At 43.2% G+C, this 22,714-nt stretch overlaps 1 long non-coding RNA gene across 1 annotated transcript in view; it reads left to right on the forward strand.

Moving 5' to 3' along the window:
* The first annotated feature begins 1,038 nt into the window (after positions 1-1,038).
* Positions 1,039-22,714, forward strand: part of LOC309710153 — a 37,390-nt gene continuing 15,714 nt past the window's right edge. Inside the window, exons 1-2 of the long non-coding RNA XR_014277667.1 lie at positions 1,039-1,077; positions 1,385-1,477. This is a non-coding gene — a long non-coding RNA (uncharacterized lncRNA). The remainder of the gene's footprint in view (positions 1,078-1,384; positions 1,478-22,714) is intronic.

Genomic DNA, 22,714 nt, shown 5'->3' on the forward strand with positions numbered 1-22,714 from the left:
CTAATAAAACAAGTTAAAAAAAGAGACTTTTCCATTTGATTACATTTTGTATGATGGATTATGCAGAAAAAGTAGAATTGGGCTGAAAGATCTGTCACTTTATCACCTATTCAGGTTGTAAATCGGGTTTTTTAAAAGTAACTAAGTAACTAAATAATTAATTACTTTTGAAAATAAGTAATCAGTAAAGTAACGGGATTACTTTTTGTGGGAAGTAATCAGTAATTAGTTACTGATTACTTTTTTCAAGTAACTTGACCAACACTGGCTATCTGTCACATGCATAAATTTCGACCGGCAACAGCTGCAATTTGTTACTATTTTTCAGTTTTAGCCACAAAGCTAATACCAACTTTAGCTAGCACTGTAAAAACAACATGTAGATGCATTACAGATCACTTTTTATATAGCATGCACTACAACAATTCTATGAAAACGTACCCAACTAAAACAAATGTATTTAAATTACTTACCTTCTCAGTATGCCTGACTCAGTGCCAAAGGTTGCATGTGGCTAAACAGTCTTCCAGAATCTGGCGGTCAATCGCGCTCTCCTTAAATTATGTTGTTGTCTTATTGGATAAGACTCTAGGTCTTATTATCCAATCATATTTAGTTGTTGTCTTTGAATAAATTGCATCATTTCCGGTTGTGGTCAAACATGATTACAATGGTTTTAGTATTCTAATTTAGTCACTTTAAATCAATGCAAGAAAAATGAGTAGTCTCAGTATTGTTTATAATCAAGTAAATGGTACTTTATTTAATAATGTAAATAAGAGAAACATGAAAGGCTTGTGTAGCATTAACTAAATTCATTTGTGCAAATTCAAAAGCCTGCCAATTCCCTTTTTTTCAGTGTGGTTTTACGTGGCCCATCGACACAATTCAAAAACTGGTATGTAGTTTGAAGTCTTTCGACCCAAGTTGAAATGGAGACTCTGACATGCTGCATCTTGTAGCTGTGCCGTCTTAAATTGGTCATGTGATTTTGAGGCGCCGGCGGGTCAGCTAACTTGTGCTGATTACGGTGAGCCAGAGCCATAATGTTGTTGTGCACTGAACAGAACGGAATTGGTGAGTTTGAACTTTTAATTGACTGTTTGTATTGCTACCAGCTGACGCTAATTGGCTGCTGCTGGTCCAAACAATTTGATTTTGATTTTTGATTTGACTGATAGTTGTTGAATAACAAATGTTGTGAAGCTATATAATATGTATATAGCAGTTGAAATGTTTTAGTTAAATCCTTATTGGTACTGTTTGTTTATTTATTTATAAATTGTGTACACAGGAACAAGAATAACTTAATGTATTTAGCTTAACTGACTGACATTTTGTATTATTCTTGTGATTTCTTATTGGCCTTGTTTATTTAATGCAGGCCAGTTGAACCTTTTTGGGTATGGAAAAGGATGGCGAGCCAATGAACGGCTAGGAGCAGGACTCATTCTGCATTGAAGCTTCCACTGGACTGGTAGGAAGCTATCAACGACGACGCTCTGTCCCCATTTTCTGAATACACTGATTTCCACAATCATACACTCCATTTCCCCCGTTTATGGACAACAGCGCTTGGTATGGAAGCCCGTTTCCGCCACTAAATAAAAACAAAACAGCTAGTATCCATAACTCGAGATTTTGAGTTATTTTTCTCAAAATTTCGAGTTAGCTTTGCCAATCAAAAATATACGTGAATGAGGTTGCTTTCTTGTTACCCGGAAGCATATGGCGCAGAGGAACGCGCACTCAAAAACGGATCCCAACAAATTGGCGCTTTCGCGAGTACGTTTGCTAATAGTAACACCATGTGATTCAGCTAATAACACAGGGATTTCATCATTTGTGAAGCCTGTATTAATTCATTAGCGCTTCATCAGTGTTACAAGTGGTATAACAGGTCAAAACTAGAAATCAAATAGATAAAGACACACAACCCTCAGGGATGCACAAAATCACCAGGGATGGTGCAGAAAGTGTTCGGTGCATGTGAACAGTGGCTTTAAAGCCTTGTGTTAGGGGTTAACATGTGAGTCATAGCACAGGTGGGATCTACTGTTCGCTTTCCTTCTTACCATTAACAGGCTGTGTTTTTACAGGGACTGGGTGATGGACTGATAGGAAAGAGAGATGAAAGATCAAAGACACACAGAGAAAGAGAGAGTGTGTACCTGTGACTGTGCAACAAAGAGATTTGGAGAGTAAGATGCTATCATTTAGAAACCACAGTGCAGGGAAGAAAAACTTTGGCAGATGGTCGCTCAGCATCAGCCAGTCTGCACTCTTCCCTGTCAAATATCCCTCTCTCTGTCATACTGTCAGCATCCTCCTGTCTTCTCTCGAGTGCACACTTCTGATTGCATTGACTCATTTAAATCTGTGTAAGAAAAAAATGTGCAACATCCCATAGATAGATGTACATGTGTGCGCGTGTGCTCGCATGTTCTAATGAGTTATTTCTGTCTTATGTATTTTTCTTTCTAAATTCATGCAATGACTCAAACCTTCAGATAAAGCCGGCAGCATAAATACTGCCCATGTAAGGTGACCAAAAATCTACTTATAAATGTTTAAGTCTAAACAACAAACAGTAGGAAGAAGAGCTCAAATGAAAGACATAAAGTCCATGAGCTGGTAGCTGTTAGCCTGAGGCCGACAGCAGCAGAGAGAATAAAACTAAAGACGTGGTCACGGCTGAGAGTGAGTGTGTATAAAGGAGAGCTGTAACCTTGTCTCTATGGGCAGTTTTAATAAAATCATTTATCTCTGTTCTTGAGGATGATAGCGCTCTGTGAAAATTTCATTCCCAGCTGATAAATGTTTGTTTGCTGCAGCAGAAATTCTAAAGATTTTATGTTTAAAACAGAAATAGAAACGTGAGCTCAAAAGGTTTCTCATTTTTGATTCTATGTTGTATTATGTGACTCACCAAGTTCATCAAAACATCTGTTAACAACCCTGTTTGTTGAGACCTTTGCTGAAAACAAATTAAACAGCAGCAAAAACTTTGTCTTCCGAAATGCTCCAATCATAACTGTACCACCGTTTTATGTGACAACCCTGCAGGAAACAGCTGGCATTTTCGAAACAGGAAACGAGAAGTTGTCTTGTGTGATAATCCTCAGCACTTTCCTCGCCCACTGATCCACCTTGACCTCCTCTGTACCCTTTGCTTTCACTTTTGCTGATGTCACATGTACTACTGCTTTAATTGGGGCACAAAACGAAACAAGTGACTTTTTCATCTTGGAAGAATAGTGTCCAATTCCGTGTTTGTCTCATTTAGGGATAAAAAAAAAACATAAATGCAAAAACACGAAGGCACCGTCTTGTTCTCAGGAAGCTTACTCATCGTCCCTGCGCATGACCTATAATTCTCTGCGTGCTTTCACAGGCAGGTACAGCTCGTTCCCCCACCCACTTTCTCTCACACAAAACACAGGAACAAGGACGCCACATGAAAGCAGAAACAGCAACAAAGTGCTTGACATAAAAAAGAAAAATTAAATAGAGTAAACTTAATAGAATGGAGCAGCCTTAAACTGACTTTTCAAAGCAGAGGTTGTTGGTTTGCTTCCAAGTATCGAGAGTACTGAGAAGACAGTGCCGTCTTTCACTGACAGCCTGCAGATACACACAAAGTTTGGCTTCATACATAGATATGGATTCACAGTCCTCGCAGACCCAGACTTACTTTGTCGTGCTTCTTTCTTCATCGCAGTCGGGGTCACATCTAAATGGATTCATCAGTAGGAAATGTTGACAGAGGTGCTGGCTGCTGTGTGCAGCTTTGTGTAGGTGTGTGATTAGATATTCAAGTACAATACATCTACCTTAAATTCTGTTTCACACTCAGTAATAAGTGCTTAACCTCTGGTATCTTTATGTGTTTCTGCAGTACAAGTAGTTTTGTTCATGTTGCATAAGAGAAATGTCTTTATATGAAATGTTTCAGGACACACACGTCATCAAATGATTTACTTATCAGATAAAACTGATGTTCTTATTCGAGATTCAAATGAATGTGTGTTTGTTTTCTCAGCTTACTGACTGCCTAACGGGATTTAAGTTTGTTTTCAGTGTAAACGGGTCCTGAATCTGCTCATGTGTTTATACTTTGTAGGAGTTGAAGATTAGACTTGCCTGCTCACCAACTCTGCCCCTCTGACTTCAGCAGAAGTGTTAATCCTTCTGTTTTGATTTGGGTGACATCTTTGGTGTCAAGCTGTCATTTATCAAAGCCCCGATAAACAGATGGTATAATGGGTGTCAGTGTGACGCGACAGATAACAGTATGAGTCACAGAGAATCTGATCGCTCTCACACACTGACCCACAGGCAATAGTCCACACACACACTCGCACACACGCCTGTATTTGACTGCAGCACTACAGTTGCTCACTCGTTCATCTTGTGTTTACTCTGACATATTGTCCAAAATAATACCGTCTTTCCTAGTTCGTCCTTGGTCACTATGACAACTGCCCAGGTAGCCTGCTATGTAGCACTGTGTGACTGTTTTTAAATCGATGCAAATAAAAAGTGCAGTAAACGGAAAAATTCTAGATCAAATTTTAGTGCGACTGCTTGTCACGGGTAAAATAGCACTGGTTCACAGTTCTTCAAACTACTTGGCTGGTAGCTTGTTTCAAGCATCTTGGAGGACTCGACACATTTTGCTTTATTTGCTGTCGAGCCATCTGTTGCAGGAATACTTGCTTTTAATCACGTAGTTCTTTATGGCTGCATTTGTGGTTGTTGTAACTACCAGGAATGACATTTTGGTAGAATGGCATCAGAAATCTGGACGTCCTTGATGTGACTGTACAACTTCAATTCAAATCTATACACTTTGATGTATTGTTGCTACAGATTCTGCTATAAAGTGGTCCATTAACTGAAGCATCTGGAACAAGAAGACATGTTTGAAATCGTTATAATTACAAAGACAATGCCAGTCTTCCTCCTTTTACCTTCGTCCTTATCTCTTTTATTTTCATATTCACAGTCATCTCTCATTCTTGCCCTCTCTATCCAGTTTTGTCACCCTCCCCGAGCTCTCACTGCCTCTGTTCTCATCGCTTTTCATCTCTGTCCTTCTACCCTGTTTCGCTCTCTTCCTCTCTGCACTCTGTTCTCCAGCTGCTCACTGAGCTGGGTGTTTATTTGACATATTGAACTGTTTTGAAGCCAATAACCTTTCTGTGTATCTTGGACAGTAAGTACTGTTCAAGCTTGCGCACACACACATTTTATCTATAGATCATCATGTTATTGGCCATTACCACATATAAGCATTATAAAATCTTAGTACACATTTTATAGATTACATGTAACCAACACAGTTGTGCACAGTGTGAAAACGTATACACATAATCTTTCAGCGGGCAGGACTTATTTTCTTCCATCTAAAATCTAATTTTCATTTCCTTATGTTCTTTGGCATCACATCTGAAATCAAAGGCAGGCCCGTAATAGGATCATATGGTGAAAATATAACCAAATAATTTTCCTGCATAAAATTTTATGCATTTAATCAACACTATAGACTAAGACGTTACTAATAAAGTGTTACAGAGTGTGATTCCAGTTATATTAAAAACTTAAAAATAGTAATAGTAGTTAGTGATAATCACGTGTTCACTTATTCTTAATTTTTCCATGTGTTTATTTGTGTTAGAGGTGGACAGATATAGCCCAAGGTATATTCACTTTACCCCAGATGATTATGATGGTGATGACGACAACAATGATACCTCCAATGACTCTGGTGGTAGGCCTGCTGAATGCACTTTGTCATGGCCCAATAACATGAGAATATAGAATTCCTCTGTGCATTTTTGCCAAGTACATCTGTGGTCCTAAAGAATAGGGATATAGGGACCCATCACAGGGAGACAGTTTTTTAAATTACTGTGATTAGCAAGTCCATCTAACCTTTCCTGCAACATATCCAGGTCTGGGTTGTGGGGGCAGCCAAAGAGATGCCCAAACCTCTCTTTTCCTGGCTTTCGCTCCTCTAGCTATTCCCTGGGGACGCTGATGCATTAGTGATAGCGGAGAGATGTAAACTTTTCACCATGTCCTGGGTCAACACCAGAGTTTCCGTCTGGAAGGAGGTGCCCAAAACACCTCACCTAAGCAGTGCCTAGGAGTATCCTAATTAGATGCTTGTCCCATCACATCTGGATCCTTTTGGTATGGAGAAGCAACTCTGAGCAGCTCCCAAATGACAGAGCTTATGATCTCAAAGGGTGAGCCAACACACCAAAGAAGGACATTTCAAGTGCTTATAGCCACAGTCTTATTTTTTCAGTTACTACCACGGCTCCTGGCCAGCTCCTTCACCACCACAAAAGACCAGTACAACATGTGCATGTCTGTAGATGCCACAGCAATCTGTCTTCCAAGATAGTTAAAGCTTGGGATAGAAACTCCTCACTGACCTGGAGTGGGCACTCCATCCTTTTTCTCCTGACGACCTCCTAGCCTCACCTTTGGCAGAGCTAATTCTCATTCTTTAACATTCCTATTGTTTGGCTTCAACATGCTCCAGTGAGCGCTCCATGTCCCTGGTGGATGAAAACAAAAGCACTACATCATCTGTAAAGTGCAAAGAGATAATCCTTGGGCCACCAAACTGGAAATCTTCCATCGCTTGGCTACATGTTGACAATGTGTCCCTAAAAGTTATGAAGCCAGTGATCATAGTCAGTAGGTAGTCCGGGCTGAGTCCAACTGACTTCAAGCCAAGTCAGAGCTGGCTAGTAAGCTAAATGACTGAAGCACTGTGTGAGATTATTTCTGGTTTCTCCGGTCTTCCTGTTTCCCATTCGGCCTTTAAAAGAGTGTTTGCACTGTTCTTCACCTCCTGTTGTTTTTTTTACCATTCCCGTTGTGGAGCAGTTTGCACTTTGACTTACGGCGAAATAAAAATATTTTTTACAACACAGCAAATGTATTAAGTCCTGCAGCATCTTCCTTTCTGGACTTTCACACTTACCTCAATAATAGGTGCTGTCAAAACTGCTTGCTGTTGGGCAAGGTCATTATTTAGCAAAGCAGATTTTGGTGATAAATTCAGCAACTACCCACAACATGAAACGCTAGCAGCACTGAGTAGTGGTAAATAAACTGTGTATAATTATCTCATTACTCGATGGTTTATTAGTGTATTTGTAAATCAGATTTTCACTGACAGGAGAATTTCCTAGAATTATCTTGACTTTGCTGCATATTTTAAAATGCAAAAGTGACTCAGGTTTGTTGTTTGGGGGGGGGGCGGGGCAACCGTGGGACTACCTGCTTTTTTTTTCAAGATTCTTTATTCATCACATGCATAGTTATACAAGTATAACACGCAGTGAAATGTGCAAAAGGGGGAGAGAAGAAGAACATTATATATTATATACATTAGGTGAATGTGCAGTAGTAGCATTGTATGAAGCAAGCAGGTGAATTCTGTACATTAAGTGAATTAAATAAGAATAGACAATCTGAACATTTTACAAAATAGACAATATGAACATATTTAAAATTAAGAAAAAATTTGAAAAGTACATTTTGCCAGTGGGTTTAGAGTGTCTAGAAGAGAGCCCTGTCTGACATACTCTGAGAGAGCCCTGCAGTATAATGTTTCAGTCATGAGACCCGAGTGACATGAATATATGAATCCTGCTTTAGGGTGCAGTACAAATGAGGCTTACAGGTTTGTCTTTATTTCAAAGACACAGTATTTGAATAGTGGGACAGTGTGTCTCTGGCCGTAGATGCATTAATGTCTTCGTTGACACCCAAGGGCACCGTGCCTGCTGTATATCATTACTGTTAAGATCTGCATAAATCTAAATAAAGCTCTAATTTGATCTCTCAGCAACCAACAGGTCCAAGTTCAGTCCTGACCTCTCCCTCTCTCCCTGGAGCTCGTTTTCTGCTGCACATTTGCATAAATGAAGGATGATTTTGAATATGTGGCAAATATGCAAATAAGCCAATTATGATTGATCAGCTGATTGATTGGTGTTGTCTTTGCCAGTGCAACCTGTCTGCATGTGCTGATTTTTCTCTCTTTGCAAGTAGACCTTAAATTAGCACAGCAGACGCTTTTGATGGTAGATGTCTCTGATTGACAGGTGTGTATGTGTGGCCAGAGGTTCGCGATGGTAGAGGTCGCGTGCACATGCCCATACTCTCGTAAACCCATCGTTTGGATTCAATACGGGTGACAGATCAACAAAAAATAATAACTCAGAGGGGAAAAATAGAGTAGGAATAAGAAAATGTTGGTTTTAATCTTGTAAGCATGACAAACACACACGTGCAAGCTAGAGTTATTGAAAACCTGTCTCTCATACTAATGCATTCAATCTGCAGAGGCTTTTGATTCTTTCAAGGACACACCTGAACACACGCCCCCGCACAGGCACACACAATGCATACTCATACACACAGTGAAAACGCTCTCGCTCAGTTCAGAGGAGAAGCCAGGCCAGTGTCTAGTCCTGGCCTGACAGTGGAGGGAGGGCCACAGAGGTGAGTGGGAGTTGATTGAGTTTGCTCAGCTACAGCCCATGGGACTACAAACAATATTACAGGACTCACACTCTCCCCCACACACACACACCTGAAAAGCGGCCAGCTACTACACACTCAATTTAATCAGGGCTTATGTCTATGGAAGTGAGCATATGTGACCTCCTCTGTTTCCACGCCCCCCCCTACACCTGCCTCTCTGTCATTCTATCTGTCTATCAATGTATCGTTCTGTCTTTCTCACGGTTTGCTTCTTCTGCTTTCTGTCTGACTGCCTGTCTGCTTTGAGACATTTTACCTTTTTCACAGTTCGTATAGATCCACCTTTAAGAGATGACAAGGGATGTGGTTTTCAGAAAGCAAAAGCAAAGCCCATTAACTCATAGATTTAACAGGAAAAGGTGCTGTGTGCTGAGGCAGGGCTCTTAGATCTTGGGCTGGTAATGTTATATACTCAACAACTAATTTAAAGGTTCTCAGACATGGCTTGCATTGTGATTTCTCTGCTGTGCTCAATGAGAGAGCAGACAGTACATAAATTGAGAAGAGTTTGGACAATCAGTAATAATTCTAAAATCAGGGAATGAAAGCATATTAGTAAAATGTCTGATATAACAAATATAACGTTAGAGGAATTTACAGGTCAGCCAGACTCACAGACTGAGTTTCTGGTTCTGATCTGCACATTTCTAGGTTTTATAGCTTTATGTGCAGCTAATTCCTGTCTCACCTGATCTTTTAAAACAGGCTGAAAAATAGACATCTGTACTTTTGTAGTTCTCATGAATCAAACTGGTTGTTGTTTGCATAGCTACTGTAGTTGGGGGGGGGGGGGGGGTGTCAAAGCTGATTTAACATATATGTTTTTATTTTTATTTCTAAGATATACATGGGACTGTGTGACAGTGTGTAAGGATATCTGCTGCTTGTCTGTGCTAACACATACTCTCTGGAGGAACAGAATTGCAGCATTCAGGTTACTTTTCCCAAAAGCCTCCAATTAACAGAATCAGAGAGATGACCTCTCCTTCCTCTTATCTGCCCCTCTCTTTTTTATCATACACACAACACTGATCATCAGTAAGTGTGACCACATTTCTAAAAGCAGAACTCTTGGCAGTATGCTGGTCTGAAGCATTCAAATGATTGTTACGATGACACAATCTTCCCAGAAGTGGCGCCTCAGCAAATTCACAGTCTGACTTGTACAATGGTCAGAGTAACTGCAAAAACCTAATGTCTGCCTCTAGGACTGTACAGTCCTCAGTCAGCATGTAAATGTTAAAGTTCCCAAGAGTGCAATAAGAGAAAGGCTGAACATGTAAAGCTTATTTGGAAGGGTTGCCAGGATTAAGATTAGGTTTGCAAAGTTACATCTGAACAAACACAAGACATGTGCAGCAGTATCTTTTGGACTGATGAGTCCAAAAAGTAGAGATGTTTGGCCATAATGCCCAGCACCACACTGGTACAATGTCCATTTCCATCAAGAGTGATGCACAGTGATGAAGCAGTGATGATTTGAGCTTGTTTTTCAGTCAAAGAGGGACTGCACTTTGTTATTCAGAGGAGTTAATGGTTAAAAACAACAAAATACTGTAGAGTCAGTTCTACCGACATCTGTCTAACTGCTAAATCGTGGCTGAAATTGAGTCAGGACAGTAAGTGAAAGCACAGCATCATCTACAGGGTGGGCCATTTATATGGATACACCGTAATAACAGAGGAATGGGTGGTGATATTAAAGTCCTGTTTGTGGCACATTAGTATATGTGAGGGGGCAAACTCCTCAAGATGGGTGGTGACCATGGTGGCCATTTAGAAGTCGGCCATCTTGGATACAACTTTTGTTTTTTCAATAGGAAGAGGGCCATGTGACACATCAGACTTATTGGTAATGTCACAAGAGAAACAATGGTGTGCTTAGTTTCAACGTAACTTTATTCTTTCATGAGTTATTTACAAGTTTCTCTTTGTTCACAGCCATTGACATGTCGAAGAGGTTAACACGTGAGGAGCGGATCAAAATTGTGTTGCTATCTGGTGAACGCAGTAACCGGGTCATTGCACCAGATTTCAATGCAAGACACCCTATGAGACCACCCATCTCCCATGCTACAGTTAGCAAACTGCTTGCTAAGTTTCGTGAAACTGGTTCAGTGTTGGATTTGCCAAAATGTGGACGCAAGAAAACTGTCACTAATGAAGAAACATCAGTGGCTGTCCTAGCTTCATTCAGCAAGAGCCCACAGCGCAGCACTCACCGCATGTCACGAGAGATTGGCATTAGTCGAACATCCCTTCAGTGGATATTAGCTACTCACAAATGGCACCCTTACAAACTCCAGCTACTGCAGCATGTCAACGAGGATGACCCAGATCAGCGCACAGAATTTGCAGAATGGGCAAAACCAAAATTGGAACAGGACCCTCAGTTCACGCAGAAGATTTTGTTCAGTGATGAGGCAAACTTTTATGTGAATGGTGTTAACAAACAAAACCACCGCTATTGGTCTGACACTAACCCACATTGGATGGATCCCTCCAAGACTGTTGGCACAACAAAAATGATGGTTTGGTGTGGTATATGGGGAACAACGATAGTGGGTCCATTCTTCATCAGTGGAAACCTCAAGGCCACTGGATATTTGAAATTGCTACATGATGATGTGTTTCCCTCTTTATGCACTGAAGCTGGCACGTTCCCTGAGTTTTTCCAGCAGGATGGTGCACCACCACATTATGGGTGCAGGTCCGAGCATTCCTAGATGAGCAGTTTCCTGGAAAGTGGATTGGTCGTCGTGGGCCAGTTGAATGGCCCCCAAGGTCTCCCGATCTGACCCCCTTAGACTTTTATCTTTGGGGTCATCTGAAGGCAATTGTCTATGGTGTGAAGATACGAGATGTGCAACACCTGAAACTACGTATACTGGATTCCTGTGCTGGCATTTCTCCTGCGGTGTTGCTATCAGTGTGTGAAGAGTGGGAGAAGAGGGTTGCATTGACAATCCAACACTTCTTCTTGTACTTAGCGGGCGACCAGCGGCGGTGGTCTGCCGCACAACCAGTACGCTGCTGTAGGTGCCGCAGGTTCTCTTGCTTGACCAACGATTATCTTCCACACTTTTCGATCTAAGGCGATGGTTCTTGCCTGCTCGAGGTCAAGTCGAAGGGCCTTAAAATCATCCTGGATTTGTTTCATCCATGTCTTCTTTGGTGCATTTCGATGCACCCTCCAATCGGTGGGGCGGGTCAACCAGAGTAGGTCATGGGGTAGCGGCTCGGGTCCATTCGACAAATGTGGCCAAACCAACGGAGTCAGCGGCGCTGGATTAGGTCGCCGATCGTCAGTTTGCTGCCGCAGCTGGTGAGGATGGTGTTATTCGAATGATGGTCGCAAAGGGAAACGCAGAGAACGCATCTAAGGCAACGCATTTGGAAAACTTCGAGCTTGCTCAGGTCGTGTTTGAGCATTGTCCATGTCTCCGCGCTGTAAAGTAGAATGGGCAGGATCAGGGTTCGGTAAAGGCGGATCATTGTCGCCAATGAGATGTTCTTCTTCTTCTTCCAGACACACCAGCACAGGGAAGCGAATGCTGCCGCCGCCTGCCCAGTTCTGGAGCTTATCTCCACTGATGATGCCACTTTCTTCACCTCGATGAGGGACCCCAGATGACAATCCAACACAATGAGCAGCACATTGAACACATTTTATAAGTGGTCAGAAACTTGTAAATAACTCATGAAAGAATAAAGTTACGTTGAAACTAAGCACACCAATTGTTGTTCTTGTGACATTACCAATAAGTTTGATGTGTCACATGGCCCTCTTCCTATTGAAAAAACAAAAGTTGTATCTAAGATGGCCGACTTCTAAATAGCCACCATGGTCACCACCCATCTTGAGGAGTTTGCCCCCTCACATATACTAATGTACCACAAACAGGACTTTAATATCACCAACCATTCCCATCATAGCTGGACTGGCCATCGGGCATACTGGACTGGGGGCATCGGGATTTTTTGTTTTTATGGGCCGATCGATTTTTTTATTTTTTTTTTGGAAGGGTATAAATAATGAAAGGTGTTGGATTGGCCAATTGGTCATGATCGACTCTCGGCTGGACCAATTACAGCCGAGGAGGTCCCCCCTTGTTTAGCAATCTTATAGACGAACTAAAGAAAATGGAGGTGCAGAAAAAATTAGGGCCAAAAAGAAACAAGCCCTTCAGGCAGACGTTGCCAAATGTGTAAAAATAACTGAATTGTTTGGTGGTAGCTATGGCATAGCTTCCACAGATTTAGCAACATCAGCAAGTGGTGGAGGCCAGCAGGTGGATAAGGGAAAGGGGAGTCAAGAGGAGGAAAGACCCGAGGCGGCCGCCGGTCATAGTGGCAGAGGAACTGAACTTCAGATAAGAAGTTATGACCTGCTGTCTCTCTGTGTCAGATATAAACCAAGTTTAGTTGTAGTTTGTTTTCGTTGTGCTGACTTTTTACAGTCGCTTAGAATAACTGGTACTGCGTACTAGCTAGCATGACGGAGTTTATATACTGCTGGGCCAGGTGCTATGAAGTTACTGATAGTAAATTTTATTTTATGCTTAAGGTTAGTTTCTCAAACTCCTCAAAACCTTAACAAATTGTGCCAATCCTTACATGTTGCACCAGGCTGATTTATCATCAAAAGTGGAGAAATCTGTGACAGAGGAGACAGAAGAGCAGCAGAGAGAGATGGAGAGATGACTTCATGTCATCCACGAGGGACGCATTTGACATATGTTTCACATATTATAGCCCAACAAGTTACTTACAGCAATTTAAATACGAGCAATCAGTTTTTGGCAAATACCGGAAATCAGTTTTTGGCAGACAATCACTTTTTGGCACAACACCGGCTATTGCAGTTAATAATACAACAGCTTCTTGCCATTTTTTGTGTTTCTTTTTATCGCTGTGTAACTGAGTTCAATTGAAAGCCTGCATGCGCTAGTACCTCTTGCCACAAGTTCCCAGAATCCTTTGCGGTTTTACCCCTGAATGACGTCACATTTTTGGTGGGCCGGTCTCTAGTCAAAATGCCCAGGCCGATTTTTTGTCCCAGTCCAGCCCTGATTCCCATGTTATTACGGTGTATCCATATAAATGACCCACCCTGTACATCTACAACATAATGAATCTGTGAAATAAAAGCTACATCCTAATCAAAGTCCAGACTTAAACCCGGCGGAAATGTTGTGGAGAGACCTTAAGAGAGCTTGCGTAAAGTTTTCACAGCGCTGCATAGAGTCCTCTGAAAACTTTTTTTTTCCAAATTTGCATTTAAAAAGCTAAAGGCTCCATTTATAATTAATAAAAAACAAGGAGCCAAGAAAGATCATAATAAGACAGTGCATTAGACTTTTTTGCTTATTTGTTTTCAGAATTAAAGTATTACTTTTTTCTGTGCTTGCCCAGTGCTTTCTCTGGAGTAAACCCGAGTGTTGGCAGATTCTCCTTTCCATCCACTTCCCTTCAGGAATATTATTGGCACGCACCTTCATCCCACACCCCCAGCTAACTCTTGAAGTATGCAGCAACAGTCCAGGGTTTTTTTTTCCCTCACCCACTCTTTGCTTCTTCCACCCTGCTAAACCCAGCCATGCTCTCCCTGTCTCTCTCTTTCAGTCATTCTCAGTCATCCCTCTCTCACTCACATATTCTCCCTCTCTCTCCATCTAAAGGTGAATGTTAGCGGTCACTGGCGGCAGATTTGCCCAGAAAATTGAATCAGCCAGCAGGTTGGGGGCCAGAGAGGCACAAGTGCCAAGCTGTACACTAATTTAATTCAGTGTGTGTGTGTGTGTGTGTGTGTGTGTGTGTGTGTGTGTGTGTGTGTGTGCGAGGTAGAGATTGTAGTTGCTCTGTGTGTTTGTCTATAGATACAGTATGTGCTTACGTGTCTGTACTACATATGCAGCATTGGATACAGATTTGTGTATCCTTCAGAGAGAGTTCACCTCTTCGTGGCTACTGTAGCTGCATGTGTTCACAGTTCTGTTAAGTCTAAGCTGAGCTGATTGTTATGAGACTGGCATGTGTTGTATTTTTGCACTGTTCTAGTTACAGTATATCATGTAAAAGTGATTTTTACATAATTGAAAAAAAGTCTGGTCCCTTCAGGTCTTCAGATAAGTAATAAAACATGAGATATTACCCGATGAGATTTTTTATTTAACAAAAACTAAGTAAAAGTAGTAGTAGCAGCCATGATACAAGATTTCTTACTGAAGAAAATGAATAGCATTGTAAATCCTATGTTTCGCTGATAATTTTCCACCAATGGTCATAAAATACCAGTCTATTTTGACTAATGTGGTTCTATAAACAGTGTATTTTACAGTCATTTTATTTTTGGGTAAAATCATTTAGTTATACTTGTCAGTACAACAAATAATCAGTCAGTCAGCAAAAACTTCCTTGTTTATGTATTATATTTCCAAAAGATAAACAAATAGGACTCAGTTGTTGTCTATGTGCAGTGTGTATCCATAGCAGCTTTTTTATCTTTTCACATTAGTGTAGGCTTATAACATTTATAACATTATAACATTCTTGGAAAAGAAAAGGTGTATTTGTTCCAAGCCTATCAAGTAACTCCCTCAACATATGAATCAGAGAGATTAAAAATCAAACATGGACCATTTCTAATTTTCTCAAATCAAATGGCCAGAAGACACACAAATTCCCATCTATGGATCGTGCTGACTTTGAATTTTCCACCTCCACTGTAAAGATTTGGGAAAACGGGAACTGGCATACATAGGACTAAAGCAAGCTGTAGGGAGGTAGTTTTTCAAGTCTTGCCATTTTGTAGATGCTTGCTGTCTGACATCATCACCCAGCAAATTCAGCCACACTCTGCTGTTGTTCTTACAACAATATATAAACAAGAATATAAAGATGATTGCAAGTCATTTTAGTTTGACTCTTCATTGGCCCTTACAAATGACAGTGCCAGTGGGCTCATTAATGGGAAATATGCTGGTTTGAAATAAACTTTAAAAATGTAACTTTTTAGGAATGCTAGCAAATTTTGAGGTTAAAAATATTTCGTGGTACCTACCCTACCCCACCCTCGCATCCCTCCCTCTGCTGTACATGTAAGCCTCTGTGTTTAGAGTTCCAATACTTAAAGATCACACTTTATATTGCTAGAAATGAGAAGCCTGCTGCTATTGCTTGCTACTGTGTGAAATGAAAATCAGCTGTTTGAAAAATTAATGAGAGTTTTGAATGGTAAATCTAAAATCAATAAGTTTGTAAACTGCCTTGGAGCTCAATTCCTCTTATTAGGTTTCTTGAGATTGTTTTGGTAATTACATAAGACTCATTTCAGTAGACTCAAATGAAGGGAAAGGAGAAGGATCAAGAGAGACAGAAACAAAGGCATTCTCCTCTGTTCTAAAGATAGACAACAAAATGTGAGGTCAAACAGAAACAACAGGTGACAGCAGCAGAGGAAAAATGACTTTTAAACCCACAAAGATGTGACAAGAGACAGAAAGACAGTGAGAAAGAGAGATAAACAGAGGTGCCTCTGGCTGTCAGGTGGACCAAAACAAACACTGGGTGCCATGTTGCCAAAGGGCCTGATTCAGCCAGACTGACACTAAATTAGACCCTCTACTGTCTCGTTCAAAGCAGCAAAACACCAACACAACATCCAGTGTGAACCTCTGCCTGTTTGTTTGAAAACAATTCTCCTTCTGTCTCTCCTTTTCTTTCTTCCCCTAGCTTGTGATTTCAAACTCGTCCTTCTCTTTGATTTCCCCCTCCATCCCCTCTCTCATTTCTTTCTCTTATTTCTTATCCTTTATTATTCTGTCTTTGCACCAACCCTACGTCCATCCATACAACCTTCCCTCCCATTGATTGCACTGCCCTCTTCACCCCATCTTTCTCATTCATAATTGAAAAGCATTAACTGCTGCCGAGGCCAAGCATTCGTTTAATTAGCTGACCAGCATGCTGAGACTCTGTCTTCTCTGTACTGCAAAACATACATTAAACTCCTGCTCAGAATATTCACAATATAGAGAACTGGACCTTAGTGCGTTTGAAGATGGGTTTGGTGTTTTAGAGTCTAATTTGTCCACTAAACCTCCATTCTTTCCCTTCTAATAGGAAGAGGATCTCATTTGTCTAACCCATATTTTGTATGTGTACAGAGGTTGTGTGTCATGGTCTCTGCTGCATATTGTACACTGTTGTTGTTTCCACCCAGTAAACATGGCTTCCTTGTAGCCTACAGGCACATGTGTGGTGCCACTGTGGTCAAAGTGGGCTGTCTTCTTATTTTGATTGTCTGTAAACCAGGACCCTTGTGGCTGATTACTTAGACTACATAAGGTACCCTCTGAAAGTCTATTAGAAGATGTCAGTGCAGAATTACAGACAATTCCTAATGCGACCTTCACTGAAACCATCCAGCTGATCTACACCAGGCAACAGTGATCCTTAAGATGCTGGGCTAAGGTCAAAATGAAGGCAGCACAGAGGGAAGTTAGCCAATTATCGGAACTGCAGAAAGGTGTGATGAAGAAAGGAGTGCCTTAAAAAACACAGCAAGGTGTCTATTCCTGAGGCCTTGGAAACAAGCAAAGAGTCGTAGCCTTGGTTACCCACCTGAAGAAGTATACCAGAGAGATAGAAGTCAGCAGAATAAACCAGTTGTTCTCCGCTGAACCATCCATTGTGTACTCTCAGCAGCAAGGGAACAATATGAGAACAGCCTTGCCAAGATGGGAGACAGAGCAATACTGGGACACCATATGGGAGAGCTAACAGCAGATCATAGCAACCTGCTTGAACAGGATCCAGTAGCTATCACAGTGACATCCAAGAAAAAGGCATTAAGTGTTGGACAGTGTCAGGTCATGATATGATAGCTAATTGCATTCCATGAGTGTCTAGCAGCACAAATGAACCAGCTGCTTATGGATGGAATGGACCCAGAATATTTAACTGAAGGCTGGACAGTCCTCCCCCATAAGGGACTAGTCCCATCCAACTACTGGCCAATAACCTGCCCCAGCACTACATGGAAGCTCCTGAAAGGCATCGTAGTGGCTAAAATGAACAATACACGAGCAGGGCCCAGAAAGGACTTGGGAGAAACACTTGAGGGGCTAAACACCAGCTCCTGGTAGACAGAGCAGTCACTCCAGACTGGTGCACTGTCTGGACTGACTACAAGAAACCTATAACTCAATGCCTCACACATGGATCCTGGTATGCCTAGAACTTTATAAGACCAAAACAACCCTACGAGCCTTCATTGGGAATATGACCAATCAATTCAACACCACTAGGATCTACAGTAATGACATCAGAATGTAATTCAGACTGACGATATGTAATCGGATGGTAACAAAGACAGGGAAGGTAGTCAGAACCGAAGGGGCGGCACTACCACCACCACTACGCTAGGAAAAGCCACAACAGCTAAATACATGCAGAGTGTAAGCCAAGTGCTGAGGAGTCAGAAGAATGGGAAGCACAAAATGCTTAAAGGATAAAGACCGCCAAGTCTTTACAGATGAATGGATAGATACCTAATCTGGCCATTCATTAAGAATCTAAAATAAGAAGACATCTGATTATAAAGTTAGTCCAAAACTGATTTGATTAATTTGATGGACTGCAACTTAATGAACTCTCGTTTGAAATACCATTACCTTATATTACATTATTTGACATTAGTTTTTTTCTCAGCACAGTGTTTGATGATATCTGATTTACAGTGGCATGGAGATTTTCAACTAAGCCTAACGATCAAACATAATAAAAATATTTTAACTAGAAAAACGTTTTCTAGATCTTTGTAAGTGTTAGGTGTGGCTGTGTGCAGACAGGAATAGGACCCAAGGTGCAGACTCCGGAGACAGAACTTAAACCAAAACAGCTTTAATGCTGAACTCAAACATAACATAACTGGGGAAAAAAGGTCAAAAATAAACTAACACCGGCAGATTTTCAAAACACACAGCAAAATAAACAGTAGATCGCGACACGGACACAGAGAAACACAGGGCTTAAATACACAGAAGGAGCAATCAGGGAATGAATAACAGGAGGGAAACACAGCTGGGGCAAATCAGAACTGACGAGACCAAAGAAGCGTAAACTGAAACACACTGAGATAAGACAGAGACCTTCAAAGTAAAACAGGAAACACATAACACAGACTGAACAAAGATACAGACTCACATGCAGGCACTACAGAGGGAACAGAGACGTGGGACCAGGGCAGACACAAACACTGACTGGACACGGGGATATAGGAACTAAGGATACACATAGACGCGAACTAGACAAGGGGATGCAGGTGATAGGGGAGACAGAGCAACTAAAGAAGACAGAGACATAAACCATAAGACAGAACTCAAAGAAACCAAAAATTAGAAAGTATAAATAATATCATAAACTCAAAAACCCTGGGTCAACGACCCAGGCATCCTAACAGTACCCCCCCCCCCCCCCCCTTAAGGGCTGGCTTCCAGACAGCCCAAACCAAAAACAAAAAAAACAAAAACAACCAAACCAGGGTGGGCGGCGGGGGAAACAGGATGGAGGGCTCGAAACAAACCAAACAAAGAGCCAGAAACAACAAAAAAAAAAAAAAAAAAAAAAAAATGCAAACACTGGAGCCCAGAAAGCAACAGAACAAAAGACAGGAACAAAGTCCAAAACAACAGCACCAAGGCCCAGGCAAAGTCCAAAAGCAAACAAACAAAAGAGCTCACGAAAGGCGCAGAGGCCCAGGCAATAGTCTCAAAAATGTTCAGGGGGGCCGGCCCGGAGGCTAACGGCACAACAGTCCAAACCCGGGCAGGTCAGGGGGGCGGCCCGGAGGCTGATGGTCCAATAGCCCAGAAAACAGGTCAGGAGGCCGGCCAGGCGGGAGGCACCGGTGGCGACCGAGCAGGTCAGGAGGCCGGCCGGGCGGGAGGCAGCGGCGTGGTTCAGGGGGCCGTCCATGACAGCAATGACGTCCAGTCATCGGCCGGACAGGACGTGCAGGACGAGCAGGCCGGACGGGATGAGCAGGACGTGCAGGCCGGACGGGACGTGCAGGCCGGACGGGATGTGCAGGATGAGCAGGCCGGACGGGACGAGCAGGCGGTGCAGGACGAGCAGGCCGGACCGGACGTGCAGGAACAGACAGCATGGAGACCTCAGGAGCAGACGAAGCTGAACACTCGGAGGCCGGACCAGGCGGAGCTGCAGACTCGGGGGCCGGACCAGGCGGAGCCGGTGGTGGCTGAACGGCCCCCTCGGACCCTCCAGCGGAGACAGGCGGCTGAACGGGCCCCCCTCGGACCCCCCAGCAGGAAGAGACAGGAGGCTGAAGCGGTTCCTCGGACCCCCCAGCAGGAAGAGACAGCTGAAGCGGTTCCTCGGACCCTCCAGCGGAGACAGGAGGCTGAAGCGGTTCCTCGGACCCTCCAGCGGAGACAGGAGGCTGAAGCGGTTCCTCGGACCCCCCAGCAGGAAGAGACGGCTGAAGCGGTTCTCCAGAACCCCCAGCGGGAACAGACGGTGGAGTGAATGACTGAGGTGAGAACTGAGCAGGTGACTGAGCTGATAGGTGAGCTAAAGTCTGAGCTATGGAGAGAAGTTTAATGTGTATTGACTCTTGTAAGAATGGTAGTAATGGTGCGTGAGGTGGTGGATTAGCAGACGGTTGGGCTAGGTTGTCTGAGCTTACGGATCCTAAAGAAAACTGCTGGACGGGCTCACATGAGCCTCCAGCGAGGTCAGAAACAGGTGCAGGTACCTGCCAGACACCAGCCACTCCCACCCGAGGAGAAGGTACAGGTGTAGGAGCTAACTGGTTGCCGGTCATCCTAACCCTGGGAGCCGGGACAGGCACAGTCAACGGCTGGGCAGCTGCTGTCCCCACCCGAGGAGCTGGTACGGTAGCAGCGACAGGCAGAGGCTCAGCCAGCCTAGACACCAGAGCAGGGACCAGCTGGACCTCAGCCTCCCTGACCTGAAGCGTTGAAACAGGTGCAGGGGAATGCTGGGCCCGAGCTGCCCTGGGAGCAGGAACACAACGGTGCGAAGGAGCAGGCTCAGCAAACACAGACTCCTCTAAAATGTTTTTTTAGCTTCCTACCACCACCACGTCTAACAGTCTTAATAGTCTCAGTCTTAGCAGTGTTCATATGATAGTTTCTTTCCAGCTCAGAGGAACGAAAGCAATCATCACTCACCACCGGGAGTTGCTCCGCAGAAAAAGAGTGGTGACGGTGTGAGCGTCGCCTCCTCCGGGAAGTGGGGGGTGGCAAACTGGGCTGTAAATCCTCCAACGGACCGGGCTGCGATGAGGAATCAGAGAGTTTGTGAAGCTCAGAACGTGGCAGACCCAAAAACAGAGCGAAGGACTGCAGCGGAGTGAGTCTAACGTCCGGCGTCACATAATCTTTCTTCCTCCGCCGCTTAACCCTCTTGTCGGACTGGTAATCCAGGGGTGAAGGCGGAGGTGTAGCGACCGGAGAGAATGAGCACGTGCTCAACCTGATCGCCCGAGACATAGGCGCTGGCTCGGCCGTAGCCATGGCAGTTTGGAGGCTGCGGGGCCCTCCCGAAGCCAAACGTGACCCATAGAAAGGTGACTGGAGCTCCTGGGCATGCTCAGCTTCCTCCCTCACGATCTCCTTGAGGAAGGCAGAAACTGCGGGTCGCTGATACCACATGGAGTCTGCTGGGTCCATGTTCTGGTCGCGATCTTCTGTTAGGTGTGGCTGTGTGCAGACAGGAATAGGACCCAAGGTGCAGACTCCGGAGACAGAACTTAAACCAAAACAGCTTTAATGCTGAACTCAAACATAACATAACTGGGGGAAAAAGGTCAAAGATAAACTAACACCAGCGGATTGCCAAAACACACAGCAAAATAAACAGTAGATCGCGACACGGACACAGAGAAACACAGGGCTTAAATACACAGAAGGAGCAATCAGGGAATGAATAACAGGAGGGAAACACAGCTGGGGCAAATCAGAACTGACGAGACCAAAGAAGCGTAAACTGAAACACACTGAGATAAGACAGAGACCTTCAAAGTAAAACAGGAAACACATAACACAGACTGAACAAAGACACAGACTCACATGAAGGCACTACAGAGGGAACAGAGACGTGGGACCAGGGCAGACACAAACACTGACTGGACACGGGGATATAGGAACTAAGGATACACATAGACGCGAACTAGACAAGGGGATGCAGGTGATAGGGGAGACAGAGCAACTAAAGAAGACAGAGACATAAACCATAAGACAGAACTCAAAGAAACCAAAAACTAGAAAGTATAAATAATATCATAAACTCAAAAACCCTGGGTCAACGACCCAGGCATCCTAACAGTAAGCAAGGACAGTGTCTCAAAGCAAAAAGCAACAATTCAAATCTCAAGACACACACAGCTGGGGGGGGGGGGCTTTTAAATGAGCAAAGAGCTCCAAACCTTGTTAAATTAGGAACTGTTGCTGAATTAAGCAGCAAAAGTTCTGTCTCGGATATTCGAGGATTTTAAGAGTCATATATATAAAAATTCCCCTCTTGCCCCTGCGGGTGATCTATCCTTTAAGTTCGGGTCCTCTACCGATGGCCAGGGAGCTTGAGGGTCCTGCGCAGTATCTTAGCTTTCCGTAGGGCTGTGCTATATATAAAACGATGAAGTTTTCCCAAAGACATTTAGCCACAGTTTTTGCCTTTTGGTTTGGTATTGGAATGGCAAGGGCATATTTGGTGAAATGATCTGTCAGTACCAGGATGTCTTTGGTGTTGCTGGTATCGGGCTCGAGACTGAGGAAATCCATACAATTGAGTTCAAGTGGACGTGATGTCCGAATGTTAACCAGAGGAGCAGTTCTCTCTGGCAAGCTTTTCCGGCGAATACACCGGCCACAGGTCTTTATTTTATTTTCCATATCCACTGCCATTCTTGGCCAATAGAACCGAGTCCTGGCAAGGTCAAGGGTCTGTTCCACTCCCAGGTGGCCCATATCATTGTGGAGGCTGTGGAGAACAGTTTGCCGCAGTTCTTTTTTTTTTTTTGTGTGTGTCCCGTTTGGATCTTTAGCCATCAGAATTGTTGTCTTAAGGCCAAGAAAGATGCCAAGCGGATTTA

This window comes from Aulonocara stuartgranti (genome assembly GCF_965226115.1).
Source record: "Aulonocara stuartgranti genome assembly, chromosome: 7".
Classification (NCBI taxonomy): domain Eukaryota; kingdom Metazoa; phylum Chordata; class Actinopteri; order Cichliformes; family Cichlidae; genus Aulonocara; species Aulonocara stuartgranti.